Source organism: Pituophis catenifer, unplaced genomic scaffold (genome assembly GCF_029215685.1).
Source record: "Pituophis catenifer annectens isolate HBS135680 unplaced genomic scaffold, rPitCat1.0.hap2 SCAF_1, whole genome shotgun sequence".
In the NCBI taxonomy this organism is placed as follows: domain Eukaryota; kingdom Metazoa; phylum Chordata; class Lepidosauria; order Squamata; family Colubridae; genus Pituophis; species Pituophis catenifer.
The window spans coordinates 38,493,810-38,516,632 of record NW_027256881.1 but is presented as its reverse complement, the minus strand read 5'-3'; the positions used below and the strand labels follow the sequence as shown (position 1 = coordinate 38,516,632).

The 22,823-nt window shown below is 37.0% G+C and overlaps 1 long non-coding RNA gene across 1 annotated transcript in view; it reads left to right on the top strand.

Moving 5' to 3' along the window:
• Positions 1-22,823, top strand: part of LOC139319973 (uncharacterized) — an 89,010-nt gene that overhangs the window by 44,490 nt on the left and 21,697 nt on the right. Inside the window, exon 2 of the long non-coding RNA XR_011600659.1 lies at positions 3,632-3,714. This is a non-coding gene — a long non-coding RNA (uncharacterized lncRNA). The remainder of the gene's footprint in view (positions 1-3,631; positions 3,715-22,823) is intronic.

Genomic DNA, 22,823 nt, shown 5'->3' with positions numbered 1-22,823 from the left:
TGAGGTCATCTAGTCCAACCCCCTGCTCACGCAGGAGACCTCTACTAGGGATTCGAACTGCCAACCTTTCTTGATCGACAAGCTCAGTGTCTTTAAATCGGAGCCAGATTCAGCTAACAACCCTGTTACTAATTTAACAACTGCAGTGATTCATTTAACAACTGTGGCAAGAAAGGTCATAAAATGAGGCAAAATTAACAAGTATCTCACTTGGAAATTTTGGACTCAACTGTGGTCATAAGTTGAGGACTACTTGTACAACTTTTCTGTTTTGTGATCCTGGAGCTGAAATTCTTTGGGACTTAGGCCTGGACCATTTTTTCATTTGTAGGAGCTCTTATTTCATCTCCCCTCCATTGGACCTTGAAACTCTGCAGTAGATTTTAAAAATGATAGCAAACTGGACTTTATTCCTTGTAGTCAGCTTCGTAGTACCTATTTGACTCAGTTCAATTTATACATTCAGAATATGCTAAGCTCTTGCTTTAACATGCTTTCCAGCCTCTTGGTTAAAATTACCCCTTATTCTCATAATATAAATTGATATAAAGAAATAGAAAAGTATACACCCCAATATACACCCCCATTCATAGATAGAGACTCTAGACTGCAAAGTACAATTTTGGTTGCAGCTGTTGATAAATGTGCATAGCTATGAAACTGTGCTATTGCCATGGTCACTCAATGGCACTTTATATGCATGAAGAGTTAAGCTTTGGTGGCAGGGCAGTTTTAAAGGTTGCATTAAAAAGTGCCACTCTAATAATTCAATTCATCTATAGTATTAACATTCTGGGGATAGGATGGGGGAGGACTCATGAGGCAGTCTGAAAAAGTCACAGCTGTTTAATTGGGAGCAGAAAGGTACTATATATAGACAAGGCTCAGAGCACTTCTGAATTATCTTTTAAGTATGCAGAGCTCAGTCAATATGATGCCTTGAGAAAAAGATGGCTGTGAGGTGGATATGCTTGTGTGCTGCATATACTGGAAGGTTGTACCTCTGATCTGGAGAATACAAAATAATGACCTTAAGTTACAAGAAGGCAGATTGCAGCTGAATGTCGGGAGAAAGAACTTTCCTGTAATAAGAGAAGTTTGACATTGGAACCACTTATTTAAGCAAGTGCTGAATTCCCTTATATTAATAGCATTCAAGGAAAGGCTGGATAGACATCTATCAGGGATGTCTTAATTTTATTTTTTTATTTGGTGCAGTGGATTGGACTCAAGGGTCTAAAGAGTGTCTTTCAACTCTATGATTCTCTTTGTGTGTGTGTGTATGTATGTATAAAAGCATCTCTCCGACTACTGATGGAAATGGGATATTGGAATAACCGGCATTTGGATCTAAGCTAATAACAGACAGCCTCATTTTGTCTATGTTGCTTGTTTTTTACTGTTTTTATTGGATTTGGATTATATAAGTCTAAAAGTCTGTCAGAGTGTACAAGTATAACAAATTTAAATAAACAAATCTAGACATAATTTCTTATAAGGAATTCTGAAAATAGAATGGTATCTGTTATCCTTTGTATGAGCACACATTGCAGTTCCACTGAAGATATTCAAAAGCCACTACAAAGCTTCAAAGCTTTGAAACTATGTTAAATTATGCCCACAATTTGCAAGACGCACCTCTAGTTTTTAGTTGTAACTCAATTCTTTCTGTAGCACTTCTATTTCTGTCAAATAATCAAATCCTTCCCAGGAAATCTTTTGACTAACAAAAGTTATCTTTGTATTTATTTCTCATTTTTAAGAACAATAGCAAATCTATCTTCAGTTAAACCTTGCAGGTTGATGACCAAAATAAAGACTTGACTATATTCAGTTAGTGGGGTGCAAAATGTTTTAAAGCACTTCATTTAGAGTTCAAGACAAGGTTTTGAGTTCAAAACAACTGATTTTGCATTGAAACAATCACTTTGTTGGAAGTGTTTGAATGGGTGAGTTCTAATTGTATGATTAGATAGCTGTGAGAGGTCACTTCCAATTGTGTGATTCTATGATTACTGGATATTGTTTATTCACACAATAAAAATTGCATGTTTTGAAAGATCTGCCACCAAAAGGAGAACAATTGGTGCTTATTTTCAGCTGGAGTGGAGAAAGTAAAGAAACAGGAAACCCACCAATCAGAAGCCATAGTAACCACTATCTGTATTAGTGACAGTATCATTGCCAAAACATCAACTCCTGATAGCTTTTTCTTAAACTGGATTCATTTTCTGTCAGTATTGGTAAAGGAGACAAGCTGTTTAAAGCAATCATGTAGAAAATTGTCCTGAATACTGTAGAAGTATTCTATTTAGAGAGTAATCTTTGCAATTTTTTTCTACTACTAATGGAATAGCATGTAATAGTAGGATAGGGAATTTCCATCATGGAACCCTGTTAATAGAGAGAAAACTACTATTGTTTGATAGCCTTCAGTACCAGATGGGATGACCTTATTTGGAACATTCCATGATGGGTTCCCTATAGAAGTAACCTGATTTTGGCCCTTTAGTAACATTAAACTGTAGCAGAGATCCCTAAAATGTTCAGCTCATTGACTTTTTTATGAAATTTCTGATTCTTCATCAACCCCAAACATTGATTATATAAAAGTAATTCAATAAATACTACTTTAACTACTACTATTAACAATACTAATAATAATCACAACCCTAGGGGTCAATATTGTCCACTTTGGAGAACCCTGTAATGGTATATGAGAATGGTTTTGAGGGATGAGGGGAAGAGATTCTGCCTAGGGAACAATCAGACAAGAGAGGGAGGACCTTGCAAGAGCTTAACAGTCAGAGAAAGAAATTTAGAAAGGACAGGCTCTAATTTATCAGACTGTTAAAAGTAATGGCAGAAGATCTGTATTTTCAGACTTGCAAGATTCTGTAATGCAGCCTTAGAATAAAATAGAATTGGCTCATCTGGTCATATTTCCTGCCTGTTTAACTCGGAGCCTTGACATCTATCTTGCAATTTGAAAGTACTAATCTCCGTGAAGAATGGAGAAGGAAAAAAAGGATTACTCAGATGAAAATAGCTACTACCCTGGTGACAATAACTCAAGCTTTTGTAATCTCTGAAAAAGACTGCAAAGTGCTAAACACGGGGGCGGGGGGGGGGATCATCTCAAAGCTATAGTTGGTTTGAATGAAGAAACCCAGGTTTTGAGTGAGAGAGCCATTGTACTCAAAGAATCTGATATTGTAGGTTTGGTGCCCAGGTATCTCTGGGACCACCTGGGATAAGTAGAATGTCTCCATGCAGTTTGAACATCCCAGGCAGGGAGGTTGGAAGTTTCCCCTGTGGAGTTCAGTGGGACCTAAGGGCCAGTGCTTTTCTATTATGGTGTCAACCTCTGGACACCTCTCATCCAGGTATATTTGGTGGCCTATTTCCTGAGGGTTAGGCAATAATGAAGGCCAAATTGCTTCACAGAACTTTTATTTATTTATGTTGCTAGAGGAAGGACACAAAGCAAGATTTTACACTATTGAGGATTTTAATTGCTGTAATTATAATACTGATGTTTTGCCTGATTTTAATCTATATTGTAAAACTTTTGGAAGAGTTGTAGAAGTATGGTGATCTATTAATTAATGTTTCCCCTCTTCCCATTTAGATTAAGGCAATACAACACAGGACAACAAAGCGCCTGTAAATTTACCCACATGGAAAAGGAATTCTCTGCAGGGACATACAAAGGTGAGAAAGAGCTCTACCTGTTCTTGCAACGTGCGCTGAATAAATATCATTAGAAATGTGCAAAACAGACTTGCTGGACTCTGCAAAGATCAGAGTCTTTTCCCAAGAGTGTTTCAGAGATTGCTTCATTCATTTCTGGCAGCGTGTTGACTGGAGCAGCAATTTGATTGTGGTCCTCCAGATACAGTCAGGCGTATCTTACTCATTTCAAACACATGAAAGTGTTTGAGGATGTTTCTGAGCAAAGTGGAAAAATTACCTAATAGCCTTTGGCAATTAATTCTACTGTGGGTTTAATAATCATTTCCTGGAGTCTTGTATAGTGGTTTATGTTTGGTTGCTGAGTTTATTATGGCAAATATTGAAAAATATATCTTTTTTTTTTGGATTAGTGATATTTAAAATATAGGAAACAGCAATGCCTGAAAATTAACAACAGAAAAGAATCCTGAAGAACTTTTTAGTTAAATTCTGTTTTATTCATATTTGCTCTCTGTATTTACAATAATTATGTACTGATGAAACTGTTTCTAAGATATTACTTCTAGCCATATATCATTTGGGACAGAAATATTAAATATGGATGTTTAGAAGATATATTTTCATATATTTTCAAATGTTGTATATGTGTGGCTTTACTCTCAGATAATTTTTATTTTTATTTTCTGTTCTGTGCTATGTTTTTTACATTTAGATTTTATGGTATTTATTTAAATAATTTATATGGCAGCCCAACTCACAAAGTTGTGCCTCCAGGTAGCATGCAACAATAAAAACAGAATAAAACAAAATCAACTAGAATAACAACAAGAACAATATAGCAATAATACCACACATTCCATGCCAACATCTATTACACTTGACAGATCAAGCTTTTCTAATAACTTAGCCCCAAAATCTGAAGGGACAGCCAGGTCTTAAAGTCTTCCCAAAGTCTAAGAGGGTTGTGGCTAGTCAAGTCAATTTTATTGAGTACTGTTTTCTTAAGTAAACATTAAGTATTAAAAAAAATGTAAAAGATTTGCAACATACCCTGAAACTGTGCCTGTAATACTTTACTAGAAGCACATATGCTTCACTTAAAGTAGGGTCTCTATTAGTTAATGGTAGAGAACAAGTGTAGTTATTTTTAAGGAGATAATGCACAATTAATTCATGTCACTTATAAATATTACACATTTAGTCATTTTCCTATTCATTTTTTTAGAAAACTATTTTTTGTCTGGGTGTTCTAGGTTGCCTAATTCCCTTCTGTACAATGCTATGACACTATTTTATCTGGATTGAATTTATTGGATGGGTTTCCAAGAGTCCTATTTTGTAACATCCCAGCTTTATGAAAGATGAGTTTGGTTAAAATGTTTTCCCTGCTAGGTTATTTTGTAAAATCCTGACTCAATATAGGAGAAGGAATGGTAGAGCCTGGGGGCGGAGACAAAAGAGGAATCAGCCTAGACGTCTCTACATAGCCACAAACAGACTCCTTTTGAACTAGTTAAGTAGATTCTTGTGCATACACATGATTAATAATAAATCACTTTAATTGGAACTTCATGTATGATCCTGATCTTTTACTCTTAACACTCTAACCGTGACATGTTTATTGTTAAAAAGTTTTCCCAGCCTTTTTTTAAAAAACAAAAACTAATCTGTGAATTGTTTCCAACTTGAAAAATACCATCGCTATTGCAAAATGTATTTCTTGTTCCTTGCACAATCTGAAAACGCCTTCCTTTATTTCAAGGCAAAACCCTATGAACAATTTCAGAGCACATACTTCCTAATTTTTTTAAAAAATTTCCTGGAATATAGCTCGTAGTACATATTCTGTAGTAGGTAAATTGCCAAGTGAAAGTTCTTTCTTTGTTGGGGGGGTGGGGAAGACTAGAGATGAACAATTGCACTAGCAGAATTCTTTTAAATATCTTTATATTTACTTGCTGAGAAGCTAGTGATTAATTAATAATGGCAGGGGTCTCCAAACATGGCCACTTTAAGCCTTATGAACATCAACTGCAGAATTCTGGGGATTGAAGTCCACAAGGCTTAAATTTGCCAAGTTGGAGACCCCTGCCTTAAGGTATTGCTCATTTCTCACTCCGTTTTTACATAGACTTTTAGAACATGTTTATTCCTAAGATCGCTTAATAAAGCATAGTTGGTAGGTTTTCATGACAGGCAGTGTATAATTAATTGCAGTACAATTTAACATGAAGGCCTAATCCACACAACATATTAAGTCACCAGTCATCTGCTGAATCATAAAGTTTTTGTTTTTTTTTAATTTGATTTATATGCCGCCCTTCTCCGGAGACTCAGGGCGGCTTACAATGCGTTAAGCAATAGCCTTCATTCTTTTGTATATTTTATACAAAGTCAGCTTATTGCCCCCACAAACTGGGTCCTCATTTCACCTACCTTAGAAAGGATGGAAGGCTGAGTCAACCTTGAGCCTTGGAGAGATTCGAACCAGCAGAAATTGCAGGCAGCTGTGTTAATAACAGGGTACACTAAACCACTGTACTATCAAGTTGGAAGGAATCGCTCGGAACTGTATTTCAATAGTGCCATAGATATGCCCAAACGCAACTCCCACTTCCTTAGTGATTATCTGATTAAATGCATTACCTTTTTTGATGCATCATATAAATTCACCAGGCTGAGGAATGTATTTCCTTTTAACACTCATCCCCATGATTCAGAACTCGTCTGAGGAACAGAAAAAATTGTGTTCAGCTAGGTTTCCCTATTGCAAAAAATTTTGCTCATGTTTTTACTAGTATAGCAAAAAATCTGTAGACTTGTTTCTGTTTGTTTAGGTGGTAACTTAAGTGCATGGAACTAGTCTTGTAGGAATCCAAATAGTGATCCAACCAAAACCTCATTCACTTCTGTTTCAAAAAAAGTTTTGGCAACAATAATTCATGCTTAGAGTTACAAAAATCTTGTTGTAATTCATTTTGTTAGGGGCAATCTTTGAAGGCAGTTTGGAAATTACAGCTGTGCACTGGTGGGTGCTGATATAGAGTAATCTTGAGGGAGCTGTACTGGATAAGTTAGGATTCTGGGTTCAATTCAAGGTGTCAGTTATTGCTTGCAAATCCCTTTATGGCTTGAGTCTTTGTTACCTTCAGGACCATCTGGTTAGTATAGTTCCTTTGTCCATTCATGCAAGCCAAGAGAGCAGGGTGAGAATCTCCCTCCCATTAGTTGAGCTGGGGGGAATCAGGAAGGAGGCCTTTATGGTGACAGCTTCTTTACTGTACAGGAATCTCCCTCCCCCTCTTCCCCCAAGCTGAAAATGTCTCTCTTTTCTTGTCCTTTTGGAAAGCACTTAAGACTGCATCTCCAACAAGCATTTAAAGTAGACAGTACAACCATTTGGATGCAGGTGACCCAGGAACTAATTAGTGAAGGGGTATGTGTGCCACATGATGGGCTTCATTTTGTTTTATTTTAATGTTAATGTTTGGTGGTACTTTGCATATTTTTAGTATACTGTGATCTACCTAAACCCCCCAGGAGGAAAAGACATATCAATTATTAGAAATTTTAAAAAGGCAGCTAATGAGCTGCACATGGTTCTGAGCATTCAGGCCCAGTTCAGTGTTTCAAATACATTTTAAAAGATTGTAATGATTTAATTCATAGGAGTGGAAAGGGTCATTGGGTTCAAGTCTCTGCTCTATAGAAGAATTCAAATTAAAATATCCCTAATAGATGGCAACTCTATTCGTATTTGAACATTTCAAGTAAAAAGAAGGCCATTTCCTTTTGGCTGTATTATGAAAATATTCTTATGATTTTTTTTTATATCATTCACCTAGAAGCTGCCTTTCCGCAACTTAAATCTATTATTTTATATCTTGCCCTCCTGAATGATAGGAAACAGCTCTCAAATGATTAATTCCATATTCAGCTAGGCTGGCAGATGCAGCAATGGATGGTACTTTATACATTCAATGATTGTAAACAAGACATTATCTCCTCCATGGGCTGTATTAGTAAAGAGGCTTTGCACTTCCCAGTGAGTCTATGATATATGTTTTGGGATCTGACATGAAATTTTGAGTTCTCCTTCGTTAGAGTGGTCATCAAATTTATCAGAGATGCTGTAGTAGATCCTTTAAGGTCCTTTTCAATTTTGTGATTGCACTGAATTTGTTACTGGAGAAAAATGTTCAGAATTCCTTACTCTGCAAGTAAAATAAAATATTTACTACTAGTTAAAGTAAACCAGACTATACACTGAAAGCTCTAATAAGAAAAGTAAATCTTAAATATTTTGCCTATGCAATGCAGAAGTAAGACTCTCTGGAGAAGCCCCATAAAATTTGAAAGCAATCATAAAAGAGGCCAAGAGCAGACAAGATAGTTACTATCACTGATGACACAGGCATAAGTTTTAAGAACTCAAAAAAGCAATTACTGACAGACAATCCCCAGGAGATCAACTTCTTTGAGATCAAAAAAGGTGGAAGCAATGGAACAGCAATAACGCATCTGTCTTGGGGCTGCACTTTCTGAAATGACTTTGCATAATTAAAATGTACAACTTATAATTTACCAAGTGGATGAGTCTGACAACGATGTTTGGAAGACTCATGGAGTGGTAAACACCATTATACCTGCTGTTTAGGCTATTAAATACCAGACAAGCCATGATATTTTGGTGTCTGACCATGTTTGAGTATGCAAGTGACAACTGCAGTTCCTTCGTAAAGACGGAAAGACTCATTTTCTTTTATATCCAATTTCTGGCATTCTTAACAATGCTTAAGGTACTGAAATTAAATCCATCAGTATAAAGATATGTAACCTTGCTTTGGATGGCAGTCTGATACATAAAATTATCCATCACTGGTTGGCCAAGTGAATGAGGGCAGAGGATGCTTTGGTTGGAAGCACAAAGTTATGTAATTCTTCTTGCATTACTGATTTTCACCTGAAAATGTTCCCCAGATTATTTTAAAAGCTCCCAGCCCACTCAGGCTTCAAAACAGGAAATGACCTTATCAAGAGAAGGCAAACAAACCTGTATTTTGTAGGGTACAATCCGTACCGAGTTTAGAACTCCCTTTTGTCTTTTGCACATCCTCAGGCTCTGATTTGAATTATACCATTATTGAGATAATATGCAAAGTCTAGCTCTTGAAGTGCACTTTTAGGTAGAACCTTGTTTACTTGTCTCAGGCATCTGCCCAGCTGCTGCATGAAAATGATACTGGTACATACTTGCTCTTGAGAAGAATGGCACTATTTGACCAAGACCTAAGAGAATTTCAGGAGTTAGAATCAAATCACTTGTTTGTATTTTGTGCTACATTTTATGTACATTAGAGTTGTATCTGGGAGTAAAGCAATAGTATGGGGCAAGTAGAGATTACTGTCAAAATACATACGAAAAAGTGAGATACCGAGTTTCAATTTAAATGTGGGAAGATGTGACTAGAACATTTCACAGAAAAAAATCCAGAATGTGGAACTAATGACACATGTAACCACAAAGCCGATGCGATCTCCACTTAGTATGTTCAATATTTAGGTAAGCAGCTCAGCTCATGTCTATATTTTAATTATTTTAAACTTTTACTTTGCTGTTATTTATCAGGTTCTAAATAGTAGGTGCAAGTTCTGTGTGAGGGCAAGTTGCTTTATAATGAAGTTGCTTCCTATCTTGTGCAGCTTTCCCATTTTTCTCTCCTCAGTGCATTTCCTGTAATAAGGAAAAAGATAAGAAGAAATCATAGGGAAACAGAGTACAGCATGAAAACAGGACAATTGCACAATAAAAGCTCATCTTAAATTGGGCCTTTGGCTTATCTGGTCCAGTTCTATCTATACTTACCAGCAGCAGCTCTCCAGAGAGTTGATTTTTCCTTCAGAATTGTCTTATAAAATCCTTTTAGCTGTCCCTGGCAAAGCATGTTCCCTGCTTTTGAAAGGCAACAGAAAAATGAAGAGCCTGTGCCAAGAGACTGGTAACCCAGCACACCCACAGCTTTTGAACCCAAGTCATGTGGGAGTTACTTTGTAGAAAGATAGAAAGCCGTCTCATTTTGACTCAGTCCTTGTAGTGGTTTCTCCATTTTCTAAATTGCCTGGCCACATTCATACAGTAGTCATGAAGGAAAGACCCTAATTTGAATATAACAATGGTAGTAACAATATTAAGGAGGTCATGGGACTCCGTTAACACACACACCAATGCACAATGAAGATATCAGGAGTCTTTTCATATCGCAGCAAGTATCTGAAACCGGGATTTGCTATCATGAGACTCAGGACTGTCCCCAGAATATAATTACCTTGATTGGCAGCTCAAACACTAGCTGGTTCACTCATTTCACTGAATTGCAGCTGTTTTAATCAGAATTTGTTCAATAAACTACAGCTATCTGGGTTCACCAGTTACATTAAGCCATAAACCATAATGGATAGTTGACAGTGTCTGGCATCACACAACATGTTCAAACAAAACAACCAGCATTGTTTTGTTTGAACATTTGATTCCAGTCATTGTTAGCTACAATCCATAAACTTCGGTTTTAATTGAGACAGAGATGAACTGACCTCATTCTAGTGATAGCAATCTGCTTAATAGAAAGGGAGAAAAGGGAGCCAAAAGTGATAGGATCCAAAAGAAAAGATTTCTTGCTACGTATGTATGATAATATGATAGTATAAGTATGATAGATACTTCTAGTTTGAAGAGAAATGAGTAACAGTCTGTCATACCCTAATCACCTCTAGATTGCATTTCTGTAATGCATTGTACATGGGGCTGCCTTTGAAGAGTTTCAGGATGCAGTGAAGATGAAGGATGCTATGGTGTGGGCAGTTGTATTTGCCCCTAAAACAGCATATGTTACACCTCTGCTTTGCGAGCTGCATTGGTTGTTAGTCTGATTCTGGTCCAACTCAAAGTGCTGTTTTTGACCTTTGAAGCCTTTCCTGGCATGGGATCAAGTTATATGAGATATAATCTCTCCCTGATTATATTTTTTATGCTCTTTGTATATTTTAAATGACATTCTTGTTTTAATATTTTATATTTTTATAATGATTGCTTTTTATCTATTGTTTTATTGAATTGTTGTAGACCACCCAGAGTTGCAGGTGTGGGGTAGGTTGCAAAGTAACTATAATGCTTATTTGGAATAGCATGAGCATGCTTGAGTTAGAAGTGATCCTTGGTTGTATTTTTGGCATATTGGCACATGCTCATTCTAAGCTTCAATGAGGGCCTCTTTTGAGCAATGCAGCATAGCTTTGGGGAAAATCCCAAGTTCCCTCTGAAATCACATTTGCTCAGTTCGTCAATTACTATAATGCCTTAAGTGCAAAAAAGAGAAAAACAGGAAGGGTGTTTTACATCTGAATATTATTTGATCTTATGGAGTAGATTTGATGAATACACTCAGGGAAGTCAAGCTTTAATTATGAATGGAAGTGTTTATGTCAAAAACTATGGATTGATGTCCTTAGATTCCATTGTAGATGTACTGCTTAAAGCTGAACACATACACAAAATTGATTTGCAAATATTTTCAGAGTAAGTAGTAAGCAATTATAGGTAAGGCAGGCTGAGAGCCAAAAGGTGCAAATCCACAAATGATCTAGTAATATTGGTAGGACAGCAAGGTCTTGTCCGAAAGTGTTCAGCCCAAAGCCAAAACAGAGGACCAGTAAACATAGTCCATAACAATCCAAAAGTCCATTTGATAGGGAAGTTCTTTTGCTGAGCTTGGGTTGAAGAGCTAAGGTTCAGGATGCAAACAGGCACATGTTCACAACAAGAAGAAGGTTTAGCTTAACTAAAGGCATGTACATCTCTGCTTCTGGAGATGCCAAGCAGAACACCTTTGTATGGCATTTGGCAGGATTGGGTCTACTGTCAGCTGTCTTCTCCCACACCAGCTGACTGCTGGCTGAGTCAACCTTACATGGTTGATTGCTAAAGTTGACTACTTTTGAGAGCAGGCATCTCAGTCTCTGACATCTCTAAGTCAGAGGAGATCATAAAGTAAATTCATATGACTATAGGAATTCATGCATTTTGTGATAGATATCATCATTACCACCATCATCATCAGAATTGGAAGGGAGCTTGGAGGTCTTCTAGTCCAACCCCCTGGTCAAGCAGGAGACCCTGTACCATTTCAGTCAAATGAATGCCCAATCTCTTCTCAAAAGCCTCCAGTGATGAAGCACCCACAACTTCTGAAGGCAAGCCATTCCACTGATTGATAATAGCTCATAGACACATGATATGCATCTATGCATCTACTTTATTTATGCATCTACAGAGCATTCAGAAAATATTCAGACCCCCTTCACTTTTGTCAATTTTGTTTTGCTGTAGCCTGATTCTACAGTTGTTGAAATTCATTTTTTTCTCATTAATCTCACTAAACCATAATGACAAAGTGAAAACAGAATTTTAGAAATGTCTGTAAATTTCTTAAAAAGAAAAAAACTGAAATATTACATTGGCATAACCCTTTACTCAATATTTTGTTGAAGTGCCTTTGGCAGCAATTATAGCCTTGAATCTTTTTGGGTATGACGTGACAAGCTTTGCATACCTGGATTGAGGGATTTTCTGCCATTCTTCCTTGCAAATCCTCTCAAGCTCACTCAAATTAGATGGCGACCATGGGTGGAGAGCCATTTTCAGGTCCCTCCAGAAATATTCAATAGGATTCAACTCAGGGCTCTGGCTTTGCCACTCTAGGACATTCACATTCACACAGATTCCTGTGTTGTCTTGGCTTAGAATCATTGTCATATTGGAAAGTAAACCTTCAGCCCAGTCTGAGGTACTGAGCACTGTGGAACAGGTTTTCATTTGTTCCATTTACTTTGTTCCATCCAGCTTTCCCTCAACCCTGACCAGTCTCCCAATCTCTGCTGCTGAAAAACTCCCCACAGCATGATGCTGCCACCACCATGCTTCACTGTTGGGATGATATTGGGCAGGTGATGAGCAGTGCCTGGTTTCCTTCAGACATAACATTTAGAATTGAGGCCAAACAATTCAATCTTTCTTTTATTAGACCAGAGAATCTTGTTCCTCACAATATGAGAGTCCTTTAGGTGCTTTTTTGCAAACTTCAAGCAGGCTTTCATGTGTTTTGCACTGAGGAGAGACTTCCATCTAGACACTTTGCCATAAAACCCAGATCAGTGAAGGGCTGCAGTGATGGTTGTCCTCCTGGAACTCTGTCCCATCTTCACACAGGATCTCTGGAGCTCAGTCAGTGACCATTGGGTTCTTAATCACCTCTCTTACTAAGGCCCTTCTCCCCTGATTGCTCAGTTTGACCAGGTGACCAGCTCTTGGAAGAGTCCTGGTTGTGCCAAACGTCTTCCATTTGAGAATTATGGAGGCCGCTGTGCTCTTAGTGCAGCAGAAATTTTATTATAGCCTTTCCCAGATCTGTGCCTTGCAATAATCCTGTCTCTGAGCTCTACAGGCAGTTCCTTTGACCTCATGGATTTTGCTCAGCTACAGTATGCATTGTCAGCCATGAGAACTTCTATAGAGAGATGTATGCCTTTCCAATATAAGTGCCACAGAAAAAAAGGTAGCTGCCTATATAACTGAATCCATAACATGCCTGTTCTTTAGATCTGGTGGGATGGGCAGATGAAATAGGGAAGAGATGGTCCCTCAAATCCTATGCTGTGTAGGGCTGTATAGGTCAACACCAGCACCTTGAATTGGACCTGGAAACAAACTGGTAACCATTGCAGCTCATGCCGCAGAAGAATAACATGTGTTATATCAGAACACACAAAACTGCTCATAACTGAAGAAACCAAATCCCAAGGGCCGATTCAAAAACCAAGTGCAGTCCAGTTCAGGTGAGTGCTGCAAAAATCATACCACTAATGAGACAATCAAGCAGCTCCTGTCCCCTTACCAGAAGTTTATTTTAATTAATGACTTTAATTAAATTAAGTCCACATACCTTAAAGTTAATAAGGTTGCAAATCTAGATGATAAGAGGATAGTAGGTGCAGAAGAACCTTAGGTCAGTTTCAACAACTGTTTTGTAAGCCAGAAGTCTTTAGCATAATCTGTTTGAAAAACTCTTCCAAGGACAATAGTGGAAAGACCTCTCTGCCCAAAATCCTAAAGCTATTTCTTAAAAGTGGATAAACCTAGGCTAGATGGGTTGGATATCATATACTTTCTTTTTTCTATAGGATGATTGTTTTTATTAAGTACAAGTTATCTTTCTGGAGATCATTTTTATTTTTAATAGAAGGAAAAGATAATATACATGCCAAAGCTTTATTTATACTAAGGGATTTACCAACAAAACAAAAGCCCTGGGAAAAGGACAGCATATTTTACAGCTGTTTATTTCACCAACTGAGCATAGAATATTAACTTAAATATATAGAATGTTTCCATCTGTCCTATGAAGTTGAAATATACTTATATTACGGATGACAGGCCTGATTTAAAAAATGACAACATTCATTTTTATATGTTTCCTCTTCCATGTATTGAAATAACATTGGCCTTAAATGTTAGCTTGGTGTAATTATGGCCTGAAGTACAATGTTGCTGTCTCAGCAGTCTAATTTTCCAGATGGAAGTATTCAACTAGTAATGCTTTTGTAGCGTCACAGAGGGAGTCAGAGAGACTAGATTGCAGACAGCAGAGATGATGGATAAATTAGGCAACAACTGGATCCTGAACAGGTGCTTCTGGATTGGCAATGGCAGGTGCCTCCCACAGGGCTGCATCTTTATCCTTCTATTGCCCACCATATCTCATCAAAGGCCAAATGGAGAAGGGGAAATTCAAACTATTTCCCACAAACTAGGCTAAACTAGTTTGGCAGCCATTTTGGCAGCCATTTTCTTACAACCAGAGCATCCTTGTACACCCTCCTCTTCAATTTAAATGCTGGGTCACCTAAAGAAATAAAGAGAAGGGAAGATGTTGGATTTTAATTACAAAAGTACACTGCAGGACAGATTATCTTTCACTGCCTCTTTGTCACCCTGTAGGACTGGCCCACAAAATGTGAAATCCCTTTGATGGGGGTACACCTGCACCACACTTAGGAGAGAGGGGGATGATTTGGAAGTCCTAGTATGGCTGGGCATTGAAAAGATAGAGAATTTAGGGCATTGAGGAGAATAGTGCTCTTTGAACCCCTATTGCTAGCAATTAGTATACTATCAATAGCAAGAAAATCAGGCCTTAATGTCATTGTTTCTTCTGGTTTTTTGATGTATGATCTAATGACAGGTCCTGTTTATTTGTTTTCATTATTTATAATGTTCTTTCAAATGATATAAATTATTCCAAGACTAATATAACCAAATATACCCCTCTGGAATTTTTTTATAGGGCAGTTATCCTCCATGTTATTGAAGCAGCCAAGCTTATGTCGGCTCTGATACTTCTTTGTTACCTCCCATGCTCTCCTGCTTTTTTCATTGGAAAACTACTATCCTTTGCTTTCAGATAATTCTTCTAAGCATTTGCAGTCTCCCTCCTCATGAGTTGTTCTTGCACATGGATACTTACATTTTGACCTAATTTCCAATGAGCAGAAATTGTCTAGCTAGCCTTGTCTGGTTTTGGAAGCTTTGGGCCTGGGTAGTTTCTGAATGTGAGATTGTAGAACATCTCAAGGTTATAGACTAGATTGTGAAGTAGAAATACATTCTGAAAGAAGGCAGTGGCAAGCCACCTCTATAGTTTTGCCAAGAAAATGATGATTGCACCCATTAATTCCTCAGAAATAGAGCTTGTTTCAAAAGAGAATTTATCTTTTATTTCAGCTTAATGAAGAGATAGGTTGACCCTTCCTTGATGCTTCTAGGCTCCCACATAAACACATAGATATTTTAGAAAATAGAAATTGTGGATGATACAGTCAAGTTCTTTGTTTGAAAAAAGGCCAAGAAAAAAAACCCCAAAAGATTAAAAAACAGGAGTGATAAAGAGCATTGCAGGGTATTATCAATATTGCAGAGAACAACCTCACCATGACATCTTCTCAAAATTCCAAAGAGGCTCAGTAAAGACTGCCTTCCTTTGGCTTAGTGTGTCTATGGTAACTCAAAAAGGCATATATCAGCATAAATCCAGACAAATAAGAGCATAGCAACCTGAATGATCTGAACCAAAGTCTATCTAATCTCTCAACCTCCTTTCTTGGAAGTTCCAGTCCCAACTCAAATGAAGGGAAAGACTGTCCTAAGTCATTGGCTATCCCATGTTTTTTTTTTACCAGTGTGTTCCTTAAATTCAGCATTAAGCATTGTGACTTAAAGGTTTTGTAGTCTGTACAGGGGGACATTGCATGGGCTTAACAAAAGAAAAATTATCATGATGGTGAATGCTGTAAAAAACAATGTCAAGAGTTATCATCCCCATGTCTTAGTATATCACATTTCCAATCCAGTTGCTGATGGTGGAAATAAAGAGTATTTAAATAGTGAGCCCTTTACATAGAAAGAAATTTTGCCATTGTTCTTGCTTAAATTTGACAATATGTTGCAAAGCAACTACCGTATATTTAATTGGCTTTCAGAACTCCAGATAATACTGTACTGTCTCATCACATGTGGTTTAAACATTACTGTATATCCATGAACTTATACAAACAAGTTCATGAATTGAAGAATTTACATTCATATCTAAATCTGAGTGAAAGAAGAGCAACATGAGTCAAAGTAATTCTTATCTTCTTGTTTCCTTCTGCTTTGTTTTTTCATATCTGTTGCCTAAATTAGCAGTTTCTTAGAAAAGGAGATCCGAGTGGATGAAATATATCAAATTTGAACAAAGCTAATTAGGGTATATCTGTACCTAGGTATCTCAGAAGACCACAATTCTCTGGTTTTTACAAAGTTTTCTCTGCCAATCACATTTTCCTGAGAGGTTTGGATAGAACTGTTTCTAAGGTCTGAAGTTCATGAGACATTAAAAATCTATATTCCATGAGACTAGAAAGAGCAATGCATCAAAGCCATACAGTAGATATGATCAGAGTCGCAAGCAATCACAGCTAATAAGTCGGTGGATAGTCCATCTGATGATTCTGGACCACTGAACAGATGATAGACTCTTTTCTTTTTGTAAAATATGAATCAACCCTGGCAGTCCTCATGAAACTAGTTCTGATGGTTGGTTGGATGGACGGACAGACGGACAGACACTGTGAACTGATATAATGAAATGGGACTATCCCACTTAACTTTACTCAGTATGCCGATATAATCCGTTGTTGAGTAAACAGTCATACATCTGTTGCAGATGGACAAGCTACATCTACTCAAATTGCCTACTGCTGCAATTTCAGCTTTAAACTTTAATGCCCAAAACATGAATAACTTTTTGCAAACAAGGCACAGATCTGATTAATGATGCTAGCTTGCCAATTGCCATATTTAACAACTACTCCCCACCCTGGCTCTTAAACTAACAAAATAAGCAAATTTCAGCACTAAATTATAGAAGAGCGTCAGAGCTTAACAAACTGTAGTCTGAAGGATGTGGTAAATAAGCTTTCATGGCCCCACTGGATGAAGAGATACAACAGACGTGTTCATTTAGCTTTCTGCTCTGTGGTATTTGCCAACGTTTCATTTGTTAATTCGTACACAGGAGGAATGAGTGTGGTTACTTGGTTAATTAACCATCTAAAGCACTGCTTCTTTTATAGACAGATCAGTTCTCCCAAACTTGTCAGTATGATTAAAAACCGTGCAAACCTGGATTAACGGTTCTATTAAACATGCTGTAGAATGGAGGTGCACAGTTGGTGTAATTATGGGAGAATATCTATGAATGTGACTACGTAATTGCTTTCTTACTTTAGCAATAGCATTTAGACTTATATAGTGCTTCATAGTGCTTTATAGCCCTCTCAAAATGGTTTACAGAGTCAACATATTGCCCAAAACAATCTGGGTCCTCATTTTACCGACCTTGGAAGGCTGAATCAACCTTGAATCGGTCAAAATCAAACTCCTGGCAGTTGACAGAATTAACCTGCAATACTGCATTCTAACCACTGCACCACCATGGATGGCTCTTCAGTGCAGTTAAAGATGGCTTTTCTTCTGACAGAATCCTTATAATTGCATAATATGAGCCACGGTGGCGCAGTGGTTAGAGTGCAGTACTACAGGCTACTTCTGCTGATCACCAGCTGCCAGCAGTTTGGCAGATTGAATCTCACCCAGTTCAAGGTTGACTCATCCTTCCATCCTTCCGAGGTAGGTAAAATGAGGACCCAGATTGTTGGGGGCAATCTGCTGACTCTGTAAACTGCTTAGAGAGGGCTGTAAAGCACTATGAAGCAGTATATAAGTCTAAGTGCTATTGCTATTGCTATAAGCAAAAATAGGTCTGTTTAAAACCTGTGTTTATGTATGTTCTCCATTGTGGTGGAGATAGCATTGTCTGCTAGCTGACTGGACTGAGTCTGTCAGCTGTGAGGACACGCCTCCCTTACCAATGGTCCCCAGCTTTTGACTCAGTCCCTCAGCTAGGACATACGTGTCAAAGACTACTCCATTCCTTTGAGGTTGGATTCTTGGATTTCTGCTGCGAGCAACTGATCCTTGTCATCTGACTGGCTCCTGGTCTGACCAGTGAAGCCGCCGAGTGTATCATAACCGTCCACCTCCAAAATATGTTTAGGAGCAAAAGATATGAGGTATTACTATCTACACCAGCCCAGTTCTTAGCAATTACTAACAATAACAGAATTACTAACAGGTCCAAGATTATGTTATGAGCTACAAACCAGAGCAAGGAGCTAAATTCATTTAGATGTAATCACCTCCCTATGCTGACTTCCCAGTTGTCCTACTATATTCAACAACTACTCAACTCCCTATGCACATACATATACACATAGCAAGTAGTTTCCAAGTATGAAGTATCTTTACATTTGACTAGGTGACCTCCCAATTCCCCTTTGATTCATGTCACAGTCCTGCCTGTTGCCTATCTATCAGGAAGTTTGAGATCCTTGTAATATGTATGATAAGATCAATCTTGCTGGATTAGCCTAATGATCCATCCTTTCCGTGCATTTTGTTTCTTATATTGGCCAACAGGGTGCTAATTGAAACATTCAAAATAAGATTGAAACATCATAGCCTGTCTAATCTTCTTGTCTTAATGATAGGTCTTATAATTTGTAATAGCAGCACCAGTAGCTTATAGGAATCAGCAATAAATAAAAGTGAAGGTAAACTTTCTACAAATTGAGATTGTAGACATCTGTATAGGGGATGAGGGTTGGTAATAATATTGATGAAGCTTAATCTATTGCCTTCTTTTTATTTCTTAGTCTACCCTGTAGTTCTGGTGATCTCCCATCCAAATACTAATCACAGTCAATCTTTCTTAATTTTGTCCATTAAGTGAATTATTTCCTAAATCACCATAATAACAATTTATATACTATTACTAGTTTTCTTTTTCCTTAAGTCATCTTTTATTTTTAGTCTTTGATGTTTTCTATTATTCTTTACTTATCTGTTCCATGTTAACAGCAAATGTTCTAGTTGTTGCTTTGTCATTTTGTATCTACATCAAACTGACATATATGCAGTACAATTTTAATATTAAAAGTAACCCCAACTATCCATATTATAGTTGGCTAAATTAGCTTTGACATTGCTTATGACAAATGTTCCATGTGCTTTTGCAGCATTGTAATTTATGTTCCCTTAGGACCAGTTCATACATTCCAAAATTGGCTCTATATTTAAACTGTTACTTTATTATAAAATATATGGTCCAGCTAGAAAGCGATTTGAGCAATCCCATGTACAAAATATAGTGTGGTTATCTTAGAGAAAGACCAACAGAGACCTTCTTAGACAGGACTCTAATTTTTAAAAAATGTTTTAACACTTTCTATAGCATATTTAAAGTATTTATTTATAAATAAAATGCGACAAAGAAAATGTTATATATAAAAAATTATGACTGAGATTATTTTAGAGTCATGTGCTTTGCACTTGAACTTAAATTTGAAATTGCTTGGGACAGTCACATCCACCCAATTCTCTAAATTGTTAAGTTTTAAGTTTTCATTTATGATTTATTTTCCCCTAGAGTGTTCAAGTTAATACGGACCAGTAGAATTAATTCCAAGGGAACGGAAACTGATCAGATCTCTAGAGATCAGCTGCTTTTTCCCTGAGGGGAAGCATCCTTTCCATTTGAGAAATGTACCTCTTCCTTGATGCATTTTTCATGCATTGCATGTTAGCAAATTAAAAGGCAGCAGATTTATAGTTGTTGCAAGAAGTAAATACATAACAGAAGTCAGTTAGTTTATGTCCATGTTTGTTTGGGAATGGTAATTGGTTAATAAAGATGCAGTAATCCAGCTGGCAAGCTGGTTGCATGACAAGTCTCCAAAATATTGAAGCGTGCCTTTTTTGTTCTGCCAAGCCCTCATCTCTAATCTCCAACACATGTTATAGTAATAAAAGTCTTATCCGCTGAATACCACGCCGTAATGCAGCCTTCCCTAAGCTTGTGCCTTCTAGATGTGTTGGGAGCACAATTCTCACCAATCTTGAATAATGGATGTTGTAGTCCCAACACATCGGGAAGGGACAAGCCTGGGAAACTTGGCACTGTATTTTAACTTACCTGCAAGTGGGGTTTTTTGAGTCCTTAGCACCAGTGTCAGATCTTATACATGGAAGCTGATGAATGATCTGTGACATACAACATCTTTATTGAAGGCATTAAAGATTATTCTGTTAGGTTAATTGACAATACTTTTTTGCTCATTGTAAGAACTGGAGCCAGTCTACTCATGGGACATTGTGAAATAGTCTCCATTCCCTCTTTTAATTGATTAAAAATACTGCCAGTTTCCACATCTGCACTCTTCACTGAGTTTATAAAATATTTCAACAAAAGAAGAACAATGAAATAAATATTATCCTATATTTATTACAACTGTATTCTGTGAGTTCAGACAATGCCTTTGATTGGAATTGATGTGATGATGAAGTTCAAGAGCTATGGTGGCACAGCGGTTAGGAAGCAGTATTGCAGGCAAACTCTGCCCACTGCCAGTATTGCAGGCAAACTCTGCTCAAGCTTGACTCCGCCTCCCATCCTTCTGAGGTCAGTAAAATGAGGACCCGGATTGTTGGGGGCAATATGCTGACATTATAAACTGCCTAGAGAATGCTAACACACTATGGAGTGCTAACACACTATGGAGTGGTATATAAGTTTAAGTGCTATTGCTAAGTTGAGTCCATAGCAAAGTAATGGAATACTTTGCCTGTTAACAGGGCCAGGTTTCCAGTTCTGGCACTAATTATTAAAAGAATCTCAGGGAAAATCTAAACTTTGGTAAACCATGCCCAAGTACAGTGATCTAGATGGATTAATAATCTCACATAAGAAAAGGATCCTCAGATGTGTTTCTGAATGACAGTTTTTAGGACTTTTGTTTGGTTGCTCATTATTTTCTTTGCTTATTTACCTCAAAAAGTGGACAAGAAATGCAATAAATATAATTTTAAAATATCTCTTTTAATTATTTATTTTAAGATGTGTGTTTCTCAAAAAAGATTTAGTTAAAAACAGAGGCTTATGAATCTGTGTCAGAATTTTTTTTTATAAAAGCAATAGCAAGCAATTAAAACTATTAATCTAAAAGATTCTCCAGGCAGCAGAGATGAAATACAAAGATGCAGGCTGTGAAATCTAGATAAATGTGAGATGACATGAAAGGGATTAAGAAAATCCATAGCCTTTGTTGTCATTTGATGGTCATCCAGATGTTTGCAGACCAGATCTGGTAGCTGTAGATGAGATTAATTAAAAAACATCATGGCAACCTAAATAAAGGTTGGGGGTTTTATTAGTTTCAACATAAAACCCCATTAAGCTATCCTCTTATATAATTTCCTCTGAGTAAACATGTTTAAGTAATCATACTAATATTTACTTCCGAATAAGAGAAAGAAACTTGATATGTCTATATGTGAAAATACCTAGGAACAGTCAACTATGTTTTATTATAATGTAGAATCCATCAACTGATCATGTTTAGTTTATCATGAGCAATGCTTTTATTTGGTCAGGGTGTTTTCCTCCAATCCATCTATTTAATCAGACATTTGAAAACACATACAAATACTTTATTTACCATGGAAATGTAAATCAAAAGTGCATGCAATTTCCAAACCAAAGTTTAATACATATTTAGCTTCCATTAGAAGTGTTGATACACCTTTAGTGAATCTTTAGTACTTATGTTGATGAGTCCTGAAAAGCACTTCTAGTTTTGGTCCTTGAAAGTTGAAACTGCAGACTTTAAACATTTTAGGAGGTTAGACAGAACACCTTCTGTAAGTTGTTATACTGTAATATGATGACTTAATAAAACAAACTGCTGCGTGATTGTTTTATTACTTAATTTAATGTTTTGTATTACAAGTCTGCTGTAATGCAAAGTAAATAATGGAAAAATAATTTGAAATTTGAATGAATATTTTGACCACAGTAGATTTTGCACTACCTCTTCCCCAATGTATGAAAATATGTTAAGCTAGAACAGATACTAAAACAGTGTATTAAATTTTATTTAGTTTGTTTGGTGAATTTATAAGTTAAAAGCTTGCAGAATGCCATATGCTTTAAAACACACACCAAAAAATAGACTTCCAAATAGTGTTGTATAAGCAGTTGGACATAAAATAATATACTGGAAGTACATTATCTGTGCCAGAGAATCAAAAATGCCTCCATTCCCCCAATTTGGGATAATGAAAAGTATATTCTTGGCATAGACTCACAATGTTCTTTGCTTGTCCCTCCCACAAGTGTTTTCCATGTCCCCACCACAACAGTGAAACAGCATTGATTTTAGTATCATCACAAAATAATTCCTGTCAGTCATGCCTACCATCATATTGTAGTTCCAGTACAGGCCAACAAAGATCAGACCACTAAATCTAAACCATGAAATAAAACCATCCAAAATTGGATGATGTTACCTATTCTCTCTCTTCTTAATGCACCATATGTTACCTCTTATTTTCACCCTCTTTCTGGCTCCTTCACAACCGG